Genomic DNA, 25532 nt, shown 5'->3' on the forward strand with positions numbered 1-25532 from the left:
AATCTAACAACCAACTTCACTAAAGGATGTATTTTTAAATTGTGAGTTCACAGACCCCAAACTCCAAATTTCTATCCACCCTCAAAGGGAATCTGCGTTTTAAAGTTATTTAAGGGCAGCCCGATGTTAACCTGTGAGAGAGATAGGCCTTGCAGCAGTGAAACGTGTTTGGCAGTATTTGGCTGTTAGGACATGTAAAACACACCAGTATATCTCCTCCCTTTTAAATACACTGCACTCTGTCCATGGGGCTACCTAGAACCTACCTTAGGGGTGCCTTACATGCATAAAAAGGTAAGGTTTAGGCCTGGCAAGTGGGTACAATTGCCAAGTCGAATTGGCAGTTTAATACTGCACACACAGACAATGCAGTGGTAGGTCTGATCCATGTCTACAGGGCTACTAATGTAGGGGCACAACCAGTGCTGCAGGCTCACTAATAGCATTTGATTTACAGGCCCTGGGCACCTGTAGTGCCCTGCACTAGGGACTTACCAGTAAATCAAATATGCCAATCATGGATACACCTATCAACAATGCAATTTATATAGGGAGCACTTGCACTTTAGCATTGATTAGCAGTGGTAAAGTGTGCAGAGACAATAAACCAGAAAAAACAGACCTGAAAAAGTAGGAGGAAGGAGGCAAAAAGTTTGGGGATAACCGTGCAAAAAGGGCCATTTCCAACATCCCCCATGGTGACCAGTAATGTAATTAGGGTGCTTTCTTGATGTTTGTTGGCTGGGGTAAGGTGTCTACTAGGAAAATGGTGGTCTGGGAGCAATGTACCACATACACAGAAAGTTTGCCCTATGTGTGATGCACAATGCACAATGAACAGCTACAATCTTTGAAAATACAAAATTGTCATACACCCACTTGTCACTCCCACACCGCCCTAGAGTTCCTGGACTACACTGAACCAAATACAGATGTGCAATATTAGTAAAGGCATCAGAAGCCGGCAGGGACACACATGCTTTGCATGAGAAGATCCCAAATATACATATGGAATACCTACTACATGCAGTGTCAGGTGTGAGAGGGGGACATGAGATTTAGGACAGGATAATGTATGCAAGGTGCCTTACCTTGGCATGGCAATTATGAGCTACTACTATCCATCACTGGAGTGTAAGGTAAAAAAAATATTCATTGGTAGAGCACTATGATGTCTGTGTCCGGATATTGTGGCACATATGTACCCATTTATGAAGAAAGATGCAGTGCAACAGCTCAGCTTGCTGTGCTGCATCCTTTCAAGTGAGCAGGGATGTGTAGTTGTCACAGATAGTCAATGCATCCCTTCAGTAACTGTGTTTATGTCAAAACATATGATGGACAATACCAACATTGCCACACAAACTGAATGAGGTAGGTGTGTTCCTCTTGCTGTTCCTAATGCACATGTGCAGGAAGGTACACATCCTGCAAATTCAACTAACAGGAATGCTGTCTGACACTTACAATGACTGATGATGATTTCAACACAACTTGAAAGTATTCCACAATAGGATTATAACAATGTCCGTCACCAGTACTAAGACTACAATGCCACCCCTGATGTGGTGTCCCAACATGATGCATCCACCTATCAACAAGCCTCATAATGTTTAAGGTCCTCATGCCACCTCAAATGTGTTGTCAGAGTGATGGAAGTGGGTGGGCTTTCCACATGCATCCCCCTAGCCACTTTGAGTCATGTGTTCAGTATCCTGCACCCCACAATGTAACAATAGACCACCATGTGTGTATGTGTGCAAACAGGAAGGTCTACCTACCAGCAAAACAACACTTATTTCAGAGATGAGGCATCCTTGCAGCTCTGCAACAAGGAAGCCTGTGATGCATGAATGAGTGTTGTTCTGCTGGAAGAGACAAATTCATGTTTGCACACATACACACAAGGTGCCTGAATCTCACTATGGGTGGTGCAGGATGCTGGACACATGACTCAAAGTGGCTAGGAGGATGCATGTTGACAGCTCATACCTTTCCATCACTCCAACAAAACACATAGGGTGGCAGAGGAGTCAGTTATTTACTCAAATATCTCTAAACCCAATAACAAAATATTCTGTACCCTCCATTTGTGGTGTGCACACATCCCTAACAATGCGCATGGCATGCATATGTAACACAGTCAAATTGATGAAAGGGGTACATATGCAGAACATGATAAGGCAAACAAGGTGAGGGTAACTCACTAGGAAATGTGGACTGGAAAATTGTGCAAATGGCACAGTGTGCCACTAGGCATCCATAAATGTGTGCCTTGATGTGTGGGTCAGTCCCATATCACTAAGCCACCAGTATCAAGTAAATAGTGACTCACCACAATCCAATATTGGCATTTTATTATTCCATTGCAGAGGATGAAGCCTTACCTCCTGCGGAGCTGCCTATCCTGGATTTTTCTGATGATATGGATGACCAGCTGATGACCATCAATGCTGACACTCTCCAGGATGCCCTGGGTTCCTTCCAGGCACCATCTCAAGTCATGGGGGGAGGACACACAGCATTGGGGGGTCTCCACATGAACCAGCCAACAACCAACATACTGCACTGACCAGTCCAGCCACAGCCCTTGACTCTGAGCACTCAGACATTACCTTTCAAAGGACAGAGGCAGGAGGCCAGCGGGAGCTGGCACAGCAGGTGCGGGTGGGGATTGGGACCATGGCAGAGGCTGGAGCAACTGCCCTCCCAAAGAGGCAGCATCATGATTGAAAACAGGCTGGGGGCCATCCAAAAGGTCCTGGAGCCCATAAAGCAGGATCTGGCCTCCCTCATCAAAAACATGGCTGCCTACCACTGCGATGTAGCAGCTGCTGTGTTGCAAAACCAGCAGTTCCTCCTTGCTTCAGTGATGCCTTTCTCTTTACCTCAAATGGCAGCTGCCCAGACCTTTGCTTCCACATCTCTGTCCCCTGATGTGTGTGTGCCCCCTCAACTTCAACAACACCACCACCCACGGCACCAGAGGCACCACACACATCAGACCATGAAGATGTAGAAGGAACAACATTCACTAGACAAAGCACCAGTTGTCTGCCACATGGACAGTATCTCTTTAGTTCTGTGCTTAAAATCATGCCAGTGTATTGACAGCTGCCAATGTGCCCTCTTCACTCTACCACAGTTGACTAATCATGCCTGGACTGCCATAGTCTCAATTCCTACGTACTGTCAATTTGGACACGTCCTCATTGATGCTCACCTCCCCTACACATCTCATGACTTGTCCCTCACCCTTGGACACTGACTGGACATTCAATGGCTTGGTATCGCTCATGGGGTCAGTGAACTGTACATTGAACATCATCTGAAACAAAACTTGCACATGCAAATAAATGACCATAATAGCATACTTACTGTTTTATTTCTGTGATCCATCAACTGTTTCAAATGTATACAATGTGTGAAGCTAGGGCAATGACTACCGAACAAAAGGACGTGTGGCTTCCTGACAGACACAAAGCCACACACATAAACTCAAACATGATTAAGGTGACTGATAGCATTGTGGACTACAATACCATTTCTGACTCTTCCAAGCATGTGATAAACAGGTACCATGCAAGTGTACATACGCCATGGTTGGTTCAGAACACAAGTGTCTGGAAGTATGCCTGATGGGTGTACCAGTACAACAGTGCTGTGGACAACAAATTAGGCATATGTAAGATTGTGAGGGGCAGCCGCTTGTGTGCCTGTATCCATTCCCCAAATGACGGGGAGTGCAATGTGCTAAACTTTTAAAGAATTAATGTCACAGAACGTAGCACAAACAATAGATGTTGCATTATTACCTGTCTTAGAATTTGTATCCGTAAACAATCAGTGTCAGGATCTGCACTGAAAAGTGTATTGAGCAGCTGATGTCATACCGCTGCCAATCAAACAGGTCTTTGGTCATAGGGGATACACATAGTCACACATGTAAATCAATACTGAATGCACACCCAAAGTCATTTATCTAACTATGCCAGTGCAGACATGATTATTCCCAGACAGTCAATCATCATGGACACCATACTGTAGAAAACTAACAAGATTTATTTATACTAAAAAGACGCTACCTATCAAAAACCTCAACTGCACACTAACCAACACTAACCTAACCTACACTAACTTATCTTAACTTAGCCCTACAGCTAAGTAACCTAATCTACACTTATCTTAAACATGTAAAGCCACACAATAAACATTGCCACCCCCACTCCCCTTGAGGCTATAGAAAAGAAGGACAACTAAAGCTAAACATAGACTAACTAAACCTACTACTTAAAAGGTATATGTATTTTTATATTTTTTTATTTTTGTTGTTGTTTTTTTAAACATTTTTTAACCTATACCCCTATACATAACACCCCCAAAACAAAACCAATCTTAAATCCCACCCCCAACTAACTATGTCCTAAAAAAACCACTCTCTGCTACCTAACCTCTGCCTACCCACCTAAAACCAACTAAAACTATTTACAACAAAAACTAGGGGAAGGGAAGGTACTTGGAAGTGGAAACTGTCCAAAGTTAGAGCTTCTTCAGCTTCTTCTTTATGAATTTCAACAGTCTGTAGTTGTGCTCATTCGCCTCCTCCAGTTTGGCCAAACTTGATTTAATCTCCACCATGTCCTTGCGCATCTCGTCCTCAAAGTTTGAGCCAGTGGCAGCTGGTGGTGGCTGTTGCTGGGATGCCCTGGACGTTGAGGAGGTGGAACCTGCAGACCCTCACCTGACCCTCTATGTTGAGGTTACACTCTTTTTGGGGCTTTTTGCAGGCTGTTCGGCTGGTCCTCCATGCGAAAAAGCCTGCCACGACCCCAATGTCTTCTCCCATCTGTACCGTTTGGACGTCACAGATATGCCTGAATCTCTCTGTCCTCTTTTGAAAGGCATGCTTCTATGCTGGAGTCATTGATGCTGCTAAAACATGAGGAGAACATGTCATCTAAATGCCGTTGGGTAGAGAAAGAACAAGCATGCAATGGAAACAACATCTTCAGATGACACGTTATCCACCAGACATGCTAAAACAACATCAAGCCCCAAGACTATATGAATCTGTCTCCCAAGTATCTACAATATATTGTTCATGTTGCAGGGATAACGGCTATCCAATGTTACACACTATCTGTGCACAAGCTTGAAACATCTCCTAAGTACCAGGTAAACACTCAGCATGCACACCCCATACACACTTTATGTGACCATGCTCCCTCACACTCATCATGAAGGGTAGATCGTGTAGGGTCATCTGCACACATCTTGTTTGCTACAATCCGAGACATGTCACAAATCTATCTGGAGAAGAGCTGAAGGGGCAGATGTATGAAAAAATTTTGCACTCGCAAATGGTGCGAATCGCAAAATTCGTCCGTTTGTGAGTGCAAAAAAGTGGTCTGCGATGCATGAAAGGCATTCGCAGACCACAAATAAGAAATCGCAAAAATTGCGATTTCTTGCGTTGCGACCTGGAAATTGTGAGTCGCAATTTGCGATTCGCAAATTCCAGGTCGCAAGGCGATTCTGCAAAAAAACGCAAATTGCGATCTTTCGCAGAATGGCATTTTGCACATGGAAAATACCATGGCATGCAACCAGGTGGTAACCTGGTGCAAAATTTAAAAATGCATTTTAAATGCATTTTTAAATTGAACATGTAAAGCACACATGCCCTTTTGGCATGTGTGCACCTTACATGTCCACCAAAACATTTTTGGGGTGCAGCAGAGGGGGCCGTAGGCCCCCAGCACCCTGCCCATTTGCATTTCCAAAATTGCGATTTCTGGTTCAGAAATCGCAATTTTGGAAATGCAAAAAAAAAATTCGAAAAATTCACAGCTAGGGGCCAACAGGCCCATAGCTGCGAATGGGGCCGGTATCGCAATTTTAAGAAAACGCTATTACCGAATCACAAATGTGATACATGGCACTTTGCGAGTCGGTAATAGCGATTTCTTAAAAATCGCTATTACCGAATCGCAAAGGGCCGTGATGATACATCTGGCCCGAAATCTCTAAGGGGCAGATTTAAGAGCCCCTAGCACTTCCTTAAAGCTGCCATAGCATAATTCTTTTGAGCTAAGGCGGCGCTAATGTTTCATTTTCCCCGCACTATATTATGCATGCACCAGGCATAATGGGGGTTATTCTAACTTTGGAGGAGGTGTTAATCCGTCCCAAAAGTGACGGAAAAGTGACGGATTTACCACCAGCCGTATTACGAGTCCATTATATCCTATGGAACTCGTAATACGGCTGGTGGTATATCCGTCACTTTACCGTCACTTTTGGGACGGATTAACACTCCTCCAAAGTTAGAATAACCCCCAATGTATGCAAAGGGGCGTTCCCCCATTAGTAGGGCTGAAAAAAATGGTGCAAGGCAATCTAACAGCATTTTTAACGCCTGCTCAGAGCAGGCGTTAAAAGGAGGCAGCGCCACTTTTCTTGAATCTGCCCCTATCTGGACTAAACTGACTGTTGGCCTTCTTAAAAAACTCATTGCATGACCGGTTCTTCACTTAATTTCTGAAGAGTAGTGAAGCACTGGTTTTACATGTGTCTCCCTGGTAAGCCCCTTGGAGACCTCAACACATGTTCATAACTTGTACCATGCCCAGAGTAAATTTGTGCAATGTGTGGCACACAGTGCAGTAACATATGCTGTGACAAATATGTTGGCATTTCTGAAAGTCGCACCTCTGACACATATCTTGACTGCATTACTGTGTTTGTGCTCATATTTACCTTTTCCAAAAACTCAAATCCATTGCAGCACATATTTTCATCTGTGCATCATTTAACTCATTACATCAGACATGGGCCCTCATTCTGACCCTGGCGGTCGGTGATAATGCGGCGGCCAAGCCGCCAACAGGCCGGCGGTCCAAAATATGCAATTCTGACCCTGGCGGGAACCGCCAACACAGCCCGCCGCATTAACACTCCGCCCGCCACGGCGGAACAAACAAACAGCGCGGCGGTCCCCGCCAACAGCCAGGCGGCAGACAATGTACCGCCCACCCTATCACGACCCACCAATCCGCCACCTTTTCCGGGGCGGGAGCACCGCCGATAAAAACACGGCGGAAACAGACTACGAACGTGAAAACGCTCACCTCTACGCACTCCACGCGAGATTCCGGCAGTATGGAACCCGAGTTGCAGGTCATCCCCGCACTCCTATACCTGCTCCTGTACCAGGAGCACGCCCGGCGGCGCGGAAGACATCGGTGAGTACTGCACCTACGACACAGGGGAGGGAAAAGAGTACCGGCACACACCCACCCACCCACACCCACTACAACACACACATCAATGCATTCCCACAGATCACTGTCACAACCCACAAACCCCCCCCTCCGAAATAATGCAAAGACCAAAAGAAGAGATCATAAACGGGCAGATATATTGAAATATGGACACCAGTAATCCCAATAAATAAATAAACTATGTACAAAATATATACAGCTACTAAATGTAGTCCAACCACTGTCCGTGGACCACAGGGGTCCTGTGCAAAGGGGCAAGGCCCAGTCTCACGACAAGAACTCCACGGAGAGAACACTGCAGGGGCATCAGAAAGAAAATAGGACAGGCACCTCAGGGGGAAGGGAAGGGGGGGCACCTCAGCCACTTGAGTACACGACGCCAGATCCACGAGGGGACTCCATGACCACTGGCCCATCCTGGGGAGAGCAAAGCCACAGTCCATACAGTCCATACAGTGGGTGGCCTGCCCACTGGGCCATCCTGGGGAGAGCAAAGCCACAGTCCATACAGTCCATACAGTGGGTGGCCTGCCCACTGGGCCATCCTGTGGAGAGCAAAGCCACAGTCCATACAGTCCATACAGTGGGTGGCCTGCCCACTGGGCCATCCTGGGGAGAGCAAAGCCACAGTCCATACAGTCCATACAGTGGGTGGCCTGCCCACTGGGCCATCCTGTGGAGAGCAAAGCCACAGTCCATACAGTCCATACAGTGGGTGGCCTGTGCTGTGGAGCGGTGCTGGAGACGGCGGGGCCCAGTTCAGCGGTGCTTGAGACGGCGGGGCCCAGTTCAGCGGTTCTTGAGACGGCGGGGCCCAGTTCAGCGGTGCTTGAGACGGCGGGGCCCAGTTCAGCGGTTCTTGAGACGGCGGGGCCCAGTTCAGTGGTTCTTGAGACGGCGGTCCCCAGCGGAGCGGTGCTGGAGACGGCGGGGCCCAGTTCAGCGGTGCTTGAGACGGCGGGGCCCAGTTCAGCGGTTCTTGAGACGGCGGGGCCCAGTTCAGCGGTTCTTGAGACGGCGGTCCCCAGCGGAGCGGTGCTGGAGACGGCGGGGCCCAGTTCAGCGGTGCTTGAGACGGCGGGGCCCAGTTCAGCGGTTCTTGAGACGGCGGGGCCCAGTTCAGCGGTGCTTGAGACGGCGGGGCCCAGTTCAGCGGTGCTTGAGACGGCGGGGCCCAGTTCAGCGGTTCTTGAGACGGCGGGGCCCAGTTCAGCGGTTCTTGAGACGGCGGTCCCCAGCGGAGCGGTGCTGGAGACGGCGGGGCCCAGTTCAGCGGTGCTTGAGACGGCGGGGCCCAGTTCAGCGGTGCTTGAGACGGCGGGGCCCAGTTCAGCGGTTCTTGAGACGGCGGTCCCCAGCGGAGCGGTGCTGGAGACGGCGGGGCCCAGTTCAGCGGTGCTTGAGACGGCGGGGCCCAGTTCAGCGGTGCTTTAGACGGCGGGGCCCAGTTCAGCGGTGCTTGAGACGGCGGGGCCCAGTTCAGCGGTGCTTGAGACGGCGGGGCCCAGTTCAGCGGTTCTTGAGACGGCGGTCCCCAGCGGAGCGGTGCTGGAGACGGCGGGGCCCAGTTCAGCGGTGCTTGAGACGGCGGGGCCCAGTTCAGCGGTTCTTGAGACGGCGGGCCCAGTTCAGCGGTTCTTGAGACGGCGGGGCCCAGTTCAGCGGTTCTTGAGACGGCGGCCGGTCTATGGCCAACTGCTCATTGCCTGGTGGTGCCCTCCTGGGCAGCGGGGATGGTGCTCCTTCAATGCCCACCTGGGCTGTGGGTGGTGGGGCCCTCCTGGCCAGCTGGGCTGGGTCCTCCCTGGCCAGCGGCTATGGGGGTGGTGGGCTCCTCCTGGGCAGCAGGCCTGCAGCCTGACCTCTCCGACTTGCTGCCCTTGCCCTCCTTAGTCGGGAGTCTGTGGCCCTTTCCTCCCTTTGGAGCTGTGGCTGGTGACTGTGTCTGGGTGGTGTCCGGGGGGGATGTAGAAGCCGGGCTCCTGCGGCGCCCCTTCCGCCTTCTGCTCCTCTTCCCAGGGGGTGGGCTGGCTGTCCCCTTGCTGCTGGGCGAAGATCCAGACATGCGGGCTGGTGGGCTCCAATACCCCTGCACCCTTGTCAAGGGGGCTGCAGGGCTGGTGGTGGCTGAGGTGCTCTTCTTACCCCGACGAGAAGGAGGGGGGGGCTCAGGGTCAGGAAAGAAGTTAGCAGTGGCGAGGAAGAGTTTCTTGGGACAATGGAGAGTGGTAGGTACAGTGGGAATGGGAGTGGAGGGAGAGGATGTGGTTGTAGGTGAGTCACGTTTGCTGTCTTTGGGTGCAGGTGCAGGAGGGATAGGCTGTCGTGAGGTGGATGGCTGTTGGGTGGGTGGGTGGCTGCGTTTGTGTGGTGTGGAAGAGGGTGTGACAGACACAGTGGGAGAGGACACAGGGGACGTGTAAATGGCAGTGGGGGTGGTGACTGCACGTGTGCGGACTGGACTGGAGGGTGTGCTGGTGATGGAAACACTGGCTGATGGTGAGGTGAATGGAGGTGTGAGTGTAGACGTCACAGGGAGGGAGGAGGGATACGAGGAGGTGGGGGTCACAGAGGTGGTAGTGACTGTTGGCATGTCTGCATCGGAATGTTGCGTGTGTGAATGTCTGCGTGATCTGTGGTGCTTATGTTTGGATGAGCTTCTCTTGGGTGTTGAGGTGTGTGCAGGCTGGTCTGATGGTGTGGGTGGGACAGGCAGAGGAACAGGAGACTGGGAGGAGGGAGTTAGTAGAGGGAGGCAGGAGACAGGGACAATGGCTGCCGTCAGTGCTGAGGCCAGAGCCTGGAACGATCGCTGATGGGCAGCCTGACCCGAATGAATGCCCTCCAGGTACGCATTGCTGCGATGAACCTCCCTCTCCACCCCCTGGATGGCATTCAAAAGGGTAGTCTGCCCAACAATGAGCGTCCTCACGAGGTCAATGAGCTCCGCACTGAGGGCAGCGGGGGTAACAGGGGCAGGGCCTGAGGTGCCTGGGGCGAAGGAGATGCCCGGCTTCCTGGCAGAGCGGGCACGGGGCGAACGCTGAGGGGCTGCTGGGAGGGCGGAGATGGTGCGCTGGGTGGCGGCTGTACCTGTAATGGCGGGGGGCACGGATGGTGCCACCCCCGCAAGGGAGCTCCCTTCCGAGGACGTGTCCGTGTCGCTGCAGGGTCCAGTCGTCCCCGTTGTGGAGCTCCCCTCGCCCTCCGTCTCACTGGTCCAGTCAGACTCTGTGGCATGGCCCTCCTGGGCCATGTGAGATGCAGCTCCCTCCTGCCCGATGCCACTTCTCCTCCGCCTGATGATGCTGATGCACACAAGCACAGAAAGACAAACAAAAAGGGGGGGGGGAGAGAGAAATAAAGGGATATTGGATCTCCGGTACAGTTAGCGGACATGACAGACACAGATGCCCCCTGCACTAAGTTGCGCACTTGGGGTCCGCTACGCATTCCGTGGAACATGCCCTACACGCCTAGAGTTGACAACTGCACCCATGGATGACACGGCCCAGGGATGGCTGTACTGACACACTACTGAGGGTGGTGGCTGGGGACACAGGGGCTTACGGGGGTGCCCAGCCTACAGATATCGCCCTGGCCTAGGGGGACCCACAGCCCTCCTCCCCCACCCAGACACCTCCACTGCGCGACAACAGAGTAGATAATGCTTGGACTCACCCCCTTGTGTCTGCTGTGCTGCCCTCACGCGCCCATCCAAATCAGGGTAGGCCACCGCCAGGATCCGGAACATCAGGGGGGTCAGTTGACGGCAGGCACCCCGCCTACGTTGGGAGGCCATCCCCAGCAGAGACTCAGCGGTCTTCTTGGTCCCGCGGCGGATGTCCTCCCACCTCTTGCGGCAGTGGGTGCCCCGTCGATGGTGGACCCCCAGGGTCCGGACTTCCTTGGCGATGGCACGCCAAATCCCGATCTTCTCATGGGCGCGGACCTATGTGACACGTACAGGGAGGGAGAAATACCACGTTCAAGTTTGTCTGCATTTTCGTTGCCAGTGGCCCAACGCCCCCCATCCCCACCAGGCCCCCGCCATGCCCCCGCCAGCCCCAACATGCCCCCCATCCCCGCCAGGCCCCCCGCCATGCCCCCCGCCAGACCCAACATGCCCCCCATCCCCGCCAGGCCCCCCGCCATGCCCCCCGCCAGCCCCAACATGCCCCACATCCCCACCAGGCCCCCCGCCATGCCCCCCGCCAGGCCCAACATGCCCCCCATCCCCGCCATGCCCCCCGCCAGGCCCCCCGCCAGGCCCAACATGCCCCCCATCCCCGCCAGGCCCCCCGCCATGCCCCCGCCAGCCCCAACATGCCCCCCATCCCCGCCAGGCCCCCCGCCATGCCCCCCGCCAGCCCCAACATGCCCCCCATCCCCGCCAGGCCCCCCGCCATGCCCCCCGCCAGGCCCAACATGCCCCCCCATCCCCGCCAGGCCCCCCGCCAGGCCCCCAAGCCAGCCAGTGGCCCCAAATCCATATTGAATTAAACTCACTTGTTGGTCTGGAGGACCGTAGAGTAGCGCATACTGGGGGAGGACCACATCCACAAGTTTCTCCAACTCCTCTCCAGTGAAGGCAGGGGCCCTTTCCCCAGTCGCAGCAGCCATTGTCCCTTCCAGACTGAGGTCACAGCAACACTTGCAGTATAGGTCCTCTCCTGTGAAAGTTCAAGTCGCAAGTGGATAAGTAGATAGAAAATGGCGGTCACGTCCGCGGCGGTGCGTACCGCGGCGGTGTGTACCGCCACCGCCGGCGCCCTTCGCCATTGGCTCCTGAAACCCATAGGCTTCAATGTTAACCAATGCGGCTTCGCGCCGCGGTCTTCGACCGCTGACCGCCGCGGTGTGCCACGCCAGCGCATTGACCTCACATCCCATTGTCACACTTCACAGGTCAGGCAGCCGCCATTTCGAGGGTCCACATGGCTCAATTTCAACTGCGTCACACAGGCCTAGGCCTTGCATAGCCACTCAGACACGCCATTCACTGCATAGAGAATCGTTTACTGTGCTAGCTGTGAGTACGTACCTGTGGGTTGCTTGACTGTGTGCTCCATGTTGTCCTTCCTAGGCACCGTCCGCTGGGTTTGGCGAGGAGACGGATGAATCCTCGCGTGTACCGACCGCTGGTGGACCTGTCGACAATGGAAGAACGCCACATTATCCTGACCTACCGTCTTGACCGTGCCACTATACATGAACTGTGTGCCCAGCTGGAGCCCGACCTGATGTCCCCCATCCGCCAACCCACAGGGATTCCCCCTCTGGTGCAGGTCCTGTCAGTACTCCATTTCTTGGCAAGTGGGTCATTTCAGACAACAGTGGGAATTGCTTCTGGGATGTCTCAGCCCATGTTTTCGAAGGTGTTATCCAGAGTGTTGTCTGCCCTGATGAAATACGTGAGGAGCTACATCATTTTCCCTGAGGTGGGCGAATTGGCTACAGTGAAGGGTGATTTCTATGCCCTTGGACATATTCCCAACGTCATTGGTGCCATTGATGGGACCCATGTGGCTTTGGTTCCCCCAAGAGACAGGGAGCAGGTGTACAGGAACAGAAAGAGTTACCATTCCATGAACATCCAGGTGGTGTGTTTGGCTGACCAGTACATCTCGCATGTAAATGCCAAATTCCCAGGGTCAGTGCATGACGCCTACATCCTGAGGAATAGCAGCATCCCTTACGTGATGGAACAGCTAGAGAGACACCGTGTATGGCTATTGGGGGACTCTGGGTACCCCAACCTGTCGTGGCTACTGACCCCAGTAAGGAATCCCCGGACCAGGGCAGAGGAACGGTACAATGAGGCCCATGGGCGTACTAGGAGGGTGATCGAACGCACCTTTGGCCTCCTAAAGGCCAGGTTTAGGTGCCTGCATATGACAGGTGGATCCCTAATGTACTCACCTAAGAAGGTGTGTCACATCATCGTGGCCTGCTGCATGCTTCACAACCTGGCTTTGCGCCGCCAGGTGCCTTTCCTGCAGGAGGATGGTCGAGACGGTGGTGTTGTGGCAGCGGTGGAACCTGTGGAGAGTGACGAGGAGGAAGACGACGGGGCTGAAACAGACAACAGGGACAGAATCATTGAACAGTACTTCCAATAGGACACAGGTAACAATTCAAAGATAATTTAGTAAATCTGAACTACTCTCCTGCATCTCTGCTGCCTGTCTATTTGCCCCAGTGTATGATGACTGAGTTTTGGCTTTTCCCTCCCTATTTCAGATCTGGGGTCCCCACTACGAATCCTGTGCTTCGTTTCCCCATGGACTACAGCTTTGTGGCAGCTGTTTGTTGACTTCACTATGTACAAGGACATATTTGCACTGTCATGTCAATTACAATATTTTGAAATCACAGCCAGACTCCAGATAGTTTTGTGCAAAATAGGTGTTTATTTCAGTGCTCAAAATGGGATGGGTGGTTTCAAGTGGGTGGGGGCTATGGTGAAGGAATGTCCATGGCAGAGTCCAGAGTAACAGTCACACAGGTGCATTGTCCAGAGGCCTGTGGAGAGATGGAGCATGGGCAGTTCAAGGATGGACAGGGTGACCATGTGGGACAGTGGGATGACATCAGGTGGTATCCTTTGCTGGCGGGGTCTTGACATCCTACTCTGTCTTCTTGCGAGATCTCAGGGCCCTCTTGCGGGGTGGTTCTTCTCCTGCAGGAGGTGGGGGTCTGGTGGGCTGCTGTTGTGCGGGGGCCTACTGTCCACTAGCGCCTGCGGAGGTGGTTGGCTGTTCTTGGTCCAGGCTAGTGGCAGGGGCCCTTTGTTGTTGTTGAGTGTCCGTCCTGGTGTTGATGAGGTCCTGCAGCAGCCCTACCATGGTAACCAGGGTGGAGGTGAGGGCTCTGATGTCCTCCCTGTACCCCCGATAGTGTTCCTCCTGCAGTACCTGGATCTCCTGGAACCGGGCCAGTACCGTTGCCATCGTCTCCTGGGAGCGGTTGTATGCTCCCATGATGGTGGTGAGGGCTTCGTGGAGAGTGGGTTCCCTGGGCCCGTCCCCCCCCTGTCGCACAGCTGCCCTCCGAGTTGCCCTGTTTCCCTGGGCCTCTGCCCCCTGACCGGTGTGCCCACTACCACTGCCCCCAGGTCCCTGTTGTTGTTGGGGTGGTGGGTTATCCTGGGTGCCCTGTAGTGGTAGACACACCGCAGATTGACGCGCCCTGGAGACAGAGGCATGGGCCCGCTGGGTGGGAGCTGTGCTGGTGTTCCCAGAGGGGTTTGGGTCTGTAGTGGCCTGTGCCTGTGTGAGGGGAACCGACTGTCCAGAGGTCCCCGATGGTCCGGGCTGGTCATCAGTGTCCAGGTCGACAGAGCTGCTGTCATCGCTGACGGCCTCTTGGGTGGGGGGTGTGGAGAATTCTGGGCCCTCCGCGGCGGTGTGTTGACGGTCGGGTCCTGCAGGGGTATAGAGGTATGGTTATAGTTTCAATGTGTGGCATATGGGTGTATCTGTGGGTTCCCGTGTCCCCAAGTGCTGGCATTCGTGTGTGGGGGCTTTGGTGAGGGTGGCTTGTGGGGGGGATGTGTATATGCATTGGGCATGCTTTGGTGATGGGTGTCCATGCTTAGTGGACGCATGCAGGCCTAGGTTTTGGGATGTGTGGGTTGTGATGGTGAGACATTGGCAGGGAATATGTGTGCTGGGGGTGGGGGTGAGGATGGTGGTGGGGGTGAGGATGGTGGTGGGGGTGAGGGTGGGGGTGAGGATGGGGGTGGGGGTGAGGGTGGGGTTCGAGGATGGGGGTGAGGGTTGGGGTATGATTTGGCATGCAGGTGGGGGGGAAGCAGTAGTGAAGCTTCAACTTACCAGTATCCATTCCTCCGCCGACTCCTGCGAGGCCGTCAGGATGCAGGATGTTCAAGACTTCCTCCTCCCATGTTGTAAATTGTGGGGGTTGAGGTGGGGGTCCTCCGCCAGTCTTCTGCACGGCGATGTTGTGCCTGGATACCATGGAACGCACCTTCCCCCGTAGGTCGTTCCATCGCTTCCTGATGTCTTCCCGATTTCTGGGGTGCTGTCCCACAGCGTTGACCCTGTCGACAATCCTCTGCCATAGCACCGTCCTCCGGGCAATGCTGGTGTATTGGATCTGTGTGCCGAACAGCTGGGGCTCTACCCGAACGATTTCCTCCACCATGACCCTGAGTTCTTCGTCTGAGAAGCGGGGGTGTCTTTGGGGTGCCATAGGGTGGTGTGTATGATGTGTGGGGTGGAGTATGTGTAGTTAAGTGTGTTGAGTGTGGTGGTGTGTGTTGTTTTGTGTGTGGATATTGTGTGGGTGATGGTGTTGAGTGGCTGTGGCTGCTAGTTTGTGGATGGTGGTGTCTCGCTCTGGCCTTCTTTCTGAATTTTTGGTCGTAGGGGTTTGTGGGTGATGTGGGTGTGTGTTTTATATTGTATTGTGTGTGTGGGAGTGGTGTGTGTATGTGTATCAGGTGTGTGGAATTCAAATCGGCCAATGTGGCTGAGTTTTGTTCGTTTGTGTGTATTCTGACCGCGGCGGTGTGTCCCGCCAATGGAAAACCGCGTTTGAAAGACCGCCGCGTGGATTCGTGGGTCGTAATGGCATGGGCGTATTTCTGTTGGCGTGACGGTGGAGGTTTTGTCACCTCCACTTTTCCGCCGACCGCTGGTCTGGCGGTCTGTTGTGGCTGTCGGATTTTCGGAGGTTTGGCTGCTGCGGGTCAGAATGACCGTGGCGGGTTTCCGCGACCGCGGCGGGATTATGGAGGATTTCTGACCGGCGGTAGGCGCCTTTTACCGCCGAGGTCAGAATGACCACCATGATGTTTATACCCAAGCACAGATGATGGTGTCTTAATTGACCATGGCATTGGACACATCATACACTCTCACACACAACCCTTGATCTACACATTTGACATTCAAGGTAACACTTACTGGCTGCATTGGGATTTTCAAAACATGAAGGCCCGTATTTATACTTTTTTTAGCACCGCATTTGCGCCGCTTTTTGGCGCAAAACGGCGCAAACCTACAAAATACAATGGCATTTTGCAAGTTTGCGCCGTTTTTGCGTCAAAAAACGACGCAAATGCAGCGCAAAAAAAGTATAAATACGGGCCGAAATCTTCCCAATGGTGTAGGGTAGAGGTCCACCTCAAGACATGACAGGAAAACACAGCTTTGTGATTGTTGAACAAAGAAAAGCATGGACAACTGTTACACATTCTTCTTGTTTAGCTGAGTGGCCAATTTAGTTTTAGGAATGACCAACTGGCATTTATAACATCTATAACATGCCATTCAGACAGACATAGTTAGCCCACAAAAATATGTACAGATAAGGGATTCACTCATACATACATGTCTCAGATACATATGTTACAACTTCTTTGGGACAGAATACGGTGAGTTGACAGAAGTTTAGTACTTTGTAGAAAATTAATGTGAAAATGGTGCAACCACTCAGATGCTCGACTTTTTCAATCGCCTACTACCACCTCATAACTCCACCATGTGTGTCCATTGTTTGACATAGGGCACACCATGGCACATTTTAGGACACTAACGTTTTTAAACTATGACCTTATGGTGGCGCTTAGCATGCTTTGTGCCATACATGAATGTGCCAAACCTGCTTAGTGAAATGAGGCACATTGAAAACAATGGGAGTTCCATTTAACCAACCTGCCTTAGGCACACATTCAAGTTAACTCCAAAAATGGCGCAGTGGAAACTAGTAGTTCTGCTCAGGTTTTGTGTTCCTCCTACTGCAGGAATACACCCCTTGCATTCACCATGTTTGGCGCAGGCATCATGTGGCACCAGGATTTCAAAGTGCCACAAGCCCGCACAGTGCAACTTTTAACATATTGTGTGGCAATACTTGCCTCCATCAGCCACATCACCTTCCAAAACTATTACACTAATGTTGCAGTCAGAGCCACTAAGTCTTTCTTACATTTGTGTCCTTATTGTGTCACTCAGCACATACAAGACTCAAGGAACACACACATACATGACTAAAAATACTCTAGTGTTATGTCTGTCATCACTTAAACATTACTTCGCACATTTCCACAGTTGTCAAGCCCATGATGGACATGAATATTTGTGCCTGGGAAACATGAACCCTTGCACCATTGCACGTGTGTGTTTTGATTTTGGCACTTCAATATGTATATGCGATACACAAGGTACAAAGAGAGGAATGTGCTAATTGTCTGCAACCGCTGCATTGCTGACCTATAATGAATGCAGGTTGGCTGAGACCCAAAACGTGCTGTCCTCAGCTTTGTCATGCCATGCTGAAGTAATCCTTATGTCCTACTGTCATGCACATTGAAACAAGGATGTTGCTATGTATAAGGGGTGCATAACAACACATCTGCAGACCTCAATGACCAGGTGATCGAGGAGATCCCTTTCACGGCTGATGAGGTCTGTCCACTGGTGCTTCAACTGGTGGTCGGTGTGCTCCACCAAGAAGATGCATCTAAGCTGGAACAGCACCTTGCCCCAGCGCAGCTTCCGTGCCTCTGTTGGGTAGCCCATGATCACATGCCACCTATAGCCACCATGTTGGGGAAGTAGTGGCACATGAACCAGATGAACCCTCACAGTTCATCCTCAGTCATTCTTTGTGCCCTTCCCTTCCCTGACATGTTGCAGTTTCCCTCCCCTGCAACCTAAATACCCCACAAATAAATTGAAAACTATTCCCTAACTTCCCCCAACTACCTCAACAAACTTAACTACCCCAAGACAGACACCCAACAATACTTACACAATAACAGAACACTTATGTACAATAATATGACAAAATTACAAGATGGACAAGACACAGACAGGACATAACACACAACACTCCTCACACCAGCACAAGCACCACACAACCTCTCAAAAGCACAGACTACAAGACTGTAAAGTAAAAGGAAAAGTAAGTTCACTTTTCCATGTGTCCAGCAAGGAAGTCCTATTACATCACTTCCTGGGAGTATGCATCATGTTTTCTGATATGCGTCATTTTTTTGACACATGATGGCCATGTGTAAATTTTTATATGAAGGCTGACAAGGCATAACCATTTAGTTTAGACCCGCAGGTGCGAGGCACCATTTTCTGTATTTGCGATGTTTGAAGGACTAACATATGTGTCTGTTTATTTTACGCATGCCGGCCATGCATGGATTTTTGTATGAAGGCTGACAAGGCATAACCATTTAGTTTAGAAGCCCAGGTGCAAGTTGTTATTTTTGGTATTTGCAAAGTATGTACAACAACCGTATGCGTCTTTTTTTTTTACGCATGACGGGCATGTGTGGATTTTACAGGGAAGGCTGACAGAGCACCCAGATTCACATTCCTAGTTACAGGGGGTATGCATCTTTGTTGTTTGTATGATAGGGCAACATGTGTATGCATGAGTATTTCACTGTGTACCGGTAACATAGGAATGTGTTTCCATATGTTTGTAAGAGTGTGTGATACATGGGAGGACTGATACAGTGTGGAAATGTTCATGTATATGAAGGCTCTTTCCACATGTGTACAATGTATGTACTGTGAGTGTACATATGTGATGGAACTCATATTGTAGGTATACCACATTGTTATGCCAGAATTCCCACTGTTTGTTTCAGAACACAGCAAAAGTTCGATGGGGCATGTGCAAAATATGCTCATGCATATGATACCCTTGACAAATCTTTAGAAAAAGATGCTGTTGTTGAAGTCAGGGTTAAGATCCAGAAACCCATGACAATGTAAGTGCAAGTATGTCTCACACTCTGGTGTGTTCTAAGGGGCAGACTTCATGATGCAATGCAACACACGTGACGTGCAATGCATGCAAATTGTTGGGGATGGTGGTCTGACGTGTCATTGTTGGTATTTATGTGACATGTTTGTGTGTGAAAAGATATGTTTCATGTATAAAAGGTAATGCATACTACAGGGGTGTGTTTAGGTATTTGACAAATACCAATACTCCATCCAGACATTGATTTATGTAGGCCATTGTGTCAAGGCTGTGTATTCATATCTGTGTTAACTATGTTTGCCTATGTGGCAACATATGTTTTGTTCATATAAGTTTGTAGGTACATATATGGCACATACACACTTTCATATGTAAATCGTACCTTTTTGACTATACGCAAATAGACGGCACCAGCCCTGGACCACCTACGTGGGATGTGTGATAAGATTTAGGAATTATGTCCCTCATTGCAACCCTGGCAGTAAATGCCGCCTACAGCTAAGCCGACAGCCACCAACATACAGTGCCCGCGGCGGTAATCCACCATGGGTATTATGACCCATACAGAGAATACCGCCACAAAACAGACACCCACACAAGTCCGCCACACCAAAGGTCAGTGATAAACTGGTGGTGCCAAAACCCACACCGTTACGGCAACAGAAATATGCCCATAGTATCACGTCCCACGAATCAACGCGGCAGTCTTACAACCGCGGTAAACCATTGGCGGTACATACCGCCGCGCTCAAAATACACACAGACAGACAGACAGACTGGACAAAAACAGACACAACAGCAGAGAACTCTTCAGCATCGTCAAGGAGTTCTCCAACCCCAGCGCCAACGCCAACGCCGTCACACCCTCAGAGGATCTGTGCGAATCCCTCGCCACTTTCTTCCATCGCAAGATTAGCGACCTCCATGACAGCTTCGGACACCAGACCCAACCAAACACCACCGAACCGGCATCCACGGCCATCACCCTCAACAACTGGTCCCACATCAACACGGAAGAAACCAAATCCATCATGAACTCTATCCACTCCGGTGCCCCTTCGGACCCCTGCCCGCACTTCATCTTTAACAAAGCTGACGACATCATCGCCCTGCACCTCCAGACCGTCATCAACTCTTCTTTTTCTTCTGCTACCTTCCCCGAATGCTGGAAACATGCCGAAGTCAACGCCCTACTAAAGAAACCTACGGCTGACCCGAGCGACCTGAAAAACTTCCGCCCCATCTCTCTTCTGCCTTTCCCAGCCAAAGTAATAGAGAAGACCGTCAACAAACAGCTGACCACCTTCCTGGAAGACAACAACCTGCTCGACCCCTCACAAACCGGATTCCGAACCAACCACAGCACTGAAACCGCCCTCATCTCAGTCACCGACGACATCAGAACCCTGATGGACAACGGTGAAACAGTCGCCCTCATTCTGCTCGACCTCTCGGCTGCCTTTGACACCGTCTGTCACCGCACCCTAATCACCCGCCTCCGCTCCACCGGAATCCAAGGCCAGGCCCTGGACTGGATCGCCTCCTTCCTCTCAAACCGTTCCCAAAGAGTTTACCTCCCTCCGTTTCGCTCAGAACCCACCGAGATAATCTGCGGCGTACCCCAAGGCTCATCACTCAGCCCGACACTCTTCAATGTCTACATGAGCCCCCTCGCCAACATCGTACGCAAGCACGACATCATCATCACCTCCTACGCCGACGACACGCAACTTATACTCTCCCTCACCAAGGACCCCGCCAGCGCCAAGACCAACCTACAAGAGGGTATGAAGGACGTCGCAGATTGGATGAGGCTCAGCCGCCTAAAGCTGAACTCTGAAAAAACTGAAGTCCTCATCCTCGGCAACACCCCGTCCGCCTGGGACGACTCCTGGTGGCCCACAGCCCTCCGCACCGCACCGACCCCCACAGACCACGCCCGCAACCTCGGCTTCATCTTGGACCCTCTTCTCACCATGACCAAGCAAGTCAATGCCGTGTCCTCCGCCTGCTTCCTCACCCTCTGCATGCTCCGCAAGATCTTCCGCTGGATCCCCGCCGACACCAGAAAAACCGTGACCCACTCCCTCATCACGAGCCGCCTGGACTACGGCAACACCCTCTACGCCGGGACCACAGCCAAACTCCAAAATCGCCTGCAACGCATTCAAAACGCCTCGCCCCGCCTCATCCTCGACATACCCCGCAGCAGCCACATCTCCGCACACCTGAGACACCTGCACTGGCTCCCAGTCAGCAAAAGGATCACCTTCCGACTTCTCACCCACGCACACAAAGCCCTCCACGACAAGGGACCGGAATACCTCAACAGACGCCTCAGCTTCTACGTCCCCACCCGCCTCCTCCGCTCCTCTGGCCTCGCACTCGCTGCTGTCCCTCGCATCCGCCGCTCCACGGCGGGTGGGAGATCTTTCTCCTTCCTGGCAGCCAAGACCTGGAACTCCCTCCCCACCAGCCTCAGGACCACCCAGGACCACTCCGCTTTCCGGAGACTCCTAAAGACCTGGCTGTTCGAGCAGCGATAACCCCCCCTTTTTCCCCTAGCGCCTTGAGACCCGCACGGGTGAGTAGCGCGCTTTATAAATGTTAATGATTTTGATTTTTTTGATTTTTGATTTTGACTTACAAAACTACACCACATTGGACAATTCAAAATACACACACCTGACTCACATACACACACCACACACTCACACCACTATAAAACACACACCCATATTACTCACAACCCTTTCAGTGAAAAAAAAAGAGACCAAGCACAGAGAGACAAGCAAACAGCACACACCCAACAGAGGCACAGAATACCATCACTCAGGCACCATCCACGCACATTACAGTATACAACCCAACATATCACCACACACATCAACTCACACATATCACTCACAGCACATCCATGGCACCTCAAAGACACTCCAGGTTTTCTGAGGAGGAGCTAAGGGTCATGGTGGAGGAAATCATCCGGGTAGAGCCACAGCTATTTGTATCACAGGTGCAGCAGACGTCCATTGCTAGGAAGATGGAGCTATGGCAGAGAACCGTGGACAGGGCCAACGCCGAGGGACAGCATCCAAGAACAAGGGATGACATCAGGAAGAGGTGGAATGATCTATGGGGGAAGGTGCATTCTGTGGTTTTAAGACACCAGATTGCTGTACAGAGGACCAGTGGTGGACCCCTACCTCCTCCCCCACAACTAACAACATGGGAGGAGCAAGTATTGGCGATTATGCATCCTGAGGGCCTCGCAGGAGTATCAGGAGGACTGGACTCTGGTAAGACAACACTTTACTACTTTCACCCCCCCACCTGCGTGCCATTACATATCCCCACCCTCACCCTCACTCCCATCACTCCATCACCTCACATCTACCCCACCATCACAACCCACACATCCCAATACCAAGCCCTGCATGCAACACCAATGCATGGACACCCATCACCACAGCATGCCCAGTAGAGAGACTCACCCAGCCCACAGAATCAGTAATCACACAAGGCTAATGCGACAAGGAAACCACTATTATATAAGGGAAACACGCCCATCACACAAGATGGCACACACAGGTACAATAACAATACATTTGCATCCCAACAGGACCCCTACCCAACATCACCGGAGAGGAGGTGCCAGCTACATCCAGTCCCCCCACAGAAGAGGCCCACAGTGATGATAGCAGCTCTGCACGCCTGGATCACGATGACCAACCTGGCCCATCTGGGACCTCTGGACAGTCGGTTTCCCTGCCACAGTCCCAACCCACCACAGAGCCTCCCCCCTCAGGAAACACCAGCACAGCACCCAGCCAGCGGGCCCATACCACTGTCCCCAGGACACGTCAATCAGCAGTATGTCCACCACCACAGGGACCCAAGGCAACCCCACAAACCCAGGCGAGCAGGGAACTGGGGTCAGTGACAGTGGGCACACGGTTCAGGGAACAGAGGCACAGGACAACAGGGAAGCTGGGAGGACTGCTGTGCGACAGGGGGAGGACAGGCCAAGGCAACCGACCCTCCACGAGGCACTCTCAAACATCATGGGAGCATACCACCATTCCCAGGAAACCATGGGCACCGTACTGGCCAAGTTGCAGGAGACCCAGCGGCTGCAGGAGGAACAGTACCTGTGGATCAGGGATGACCTAAAAAACATCTACACCATCCTGGACACCATTGCAGGGGTTCTGGCTGACATGGGCAAGACCATGAGGGAGGCAGTGGCACAACACTAGCCAAACCGAGGAACAGCTTTCCACCTCCGCCGACGCTAGTGGACAGGAGGCCCAGCCACAGGACCAACAGGCCACCAGCACCCCACCCCCTGCAGAAGGAGAAGCAACCTGCAAACGGTCTCTGCGATCCAGGCAGAAGCCAGAGAACATTGCCAGGACCCCCGCCAGGAAATAAGACTCTCCTGATTGTCACGCTTCTGTCCCACTCTGTCACCCTGTCCACCTTGAACTGCCATTGCTCCCCTTCCTATGCCCCATTGGACAATGTACCTGCGATACCAAGAGACTGGACTGTACCATGGACCACCATCACCCCAGCCCCTTGCCCCTCCCCCCATAATATTTAGCACAAAAAATAAACACAATTGAAATATGAACCATACTTGAGTCACTCTAATGATTCGGAAGATGTATTCTAACAGCATTCTCAAAGCATTGCAACGTCAATGTACATTGAATTATAGCAATGTATGACAGTTGGTGGGCAGCAGTACATATAGCAGAAGCCAGAAAGGTGTACACAGGTCTGAAAAAAGGAAACCCAAAGGGCCATACACAGAGAGTAAGAGGATGTCATGTGCAATGTCCAAAAGTGTACTGAAATGTGAAAAAGAGTTACTTGTGTGTCACTGGAAGTACTGCTGGATAATGTTTGTCCTGTTGTCCACATCTTCTTCATCTGCCTCCTCTTCCTCACTGTCCACAGGCTCCACCACTGCCACAAGACCATCCCCAGGCTCATCCTCCAGCAGGAAAGGCATCTGGCATCCCAATGCCAGGTTGTGCAACATACAGCATGCCACAATGATCTGGCACACCTTCTTTGGTGAGTAGTACAGGGATCCACCTGTCAGATGGAGGCACCGGAACCTGGCCTTCAGGAAGCCGAAGGTCCGCTCCATTATCCTCCTTGTTCGCCCATGTGCCTCATTGTAACGTTCCTCGGCCATTGTCCTGGGATTCCTCACTAGGGTCAGTAGCCATGAGAGGTTGGGGTAACCAGAGTCACCTGTAAATATCGAGGGACAATAGTGAGACACACACTAACCCTTAGGGACAACCCCATTCCCAAACACCTACATATACTGTGTGGGGACCTTGGCATCACGTATTAGCCACACCTGGTGCCTCTGGAGTTGCCCCATCACATAAGGGATGCTGCTATTTCTAATATATATGCGTCATGCACAGAGCCAGGATATTTGGCATTCACATGGGAGATGTACTGGTCTGCCAAACACACCATTTGCACATTCATCAAATGATACCTTTTTTTATTCCTGTAGACTTGTTCATGTCTGCAGGGGGGGCAAATGCCACATGTGTACCATCAATTGCATCAATGATTTTGGGGATATGTCCCAGGGCATAGAAGTCAGCTTTCACTGTGGCCAAATCATCCACCTGGGGGAACACGATGTAGCTGCTCATGTGTTTCAGCAGGGCTGACAACACTCTGGTCAACACGTTAGAGAACATTGGCTGAGACATTCCTGATGCCATGGCCACTGTAGTTTGAAAGGAGCTACTTGCCAGGAAATTGAGCACTGACAGGACATGCACCAGAGGGGGGATTCCGGTGGGGTGGCGGATAGCTGACATCAGTTCTGGCTCCAATTGTGCACATAGTTCTTGGATTGTGCCACAATCAAGTCTGTATGTGATTATAATGTGTCTGTCCTCCATTGTTGACAGGTCCACCAGGGGTCTGTACACCGGAGGATGCCGCCATCTCATCATCTGCCTCAGCGGTTGTAGCCTATGGAAGAGAACGGGGAGCAGAGGGTCATTTCCCACATAGATAGCACAACTGTGTTTGCATTAATGTCACAGAAGCAGGGTGTGTAATCTAGAGTCAGTATATTTGTCAATATGTGCTGTGATGCAGTTAGGTGTCATGCCATGTGGCCCCCTGAAATGGTGTCTGCCTGACCTGTGAGGAGGGACAAGGGGAATTGAGGTAACTGCGCTGGCATTGTGCAGCGTCGCGATAGGCGTTCGAAGACCGCCACGCAACTCTGCATTGGTTATCATTGGTCCCTATGGGTTCCAGGAGCCAATGGCGATGTACGCTGGCGGTGACGGTATGCACCGCCACGAACGTCACAGCCATTTCCTAGCTATTCACTCACTTGCTACCTGATCATCAACAAGAGAGGACCTACACTGCAAGTGCTGCTGTGACCTGAGTCTGGAAGCGACAATGGCTAGAGTGGCTGGGGAAAGGGCCACTGCC

Source organism: Pleurodeles waltl, chromosome 6, assembly GCF_031143425.1.
Source record: "Pleurodeles waltl isolate 20211129_DDA chromosome 6, aPleWal1.hap1.20221129, whole genome shotgun sequence".
NCBI lineage: Eukaryota > Metazoa > Chordata > Amphibia > Caudata > Salamandridae > Pleurodeles > Pleurodeles waltl.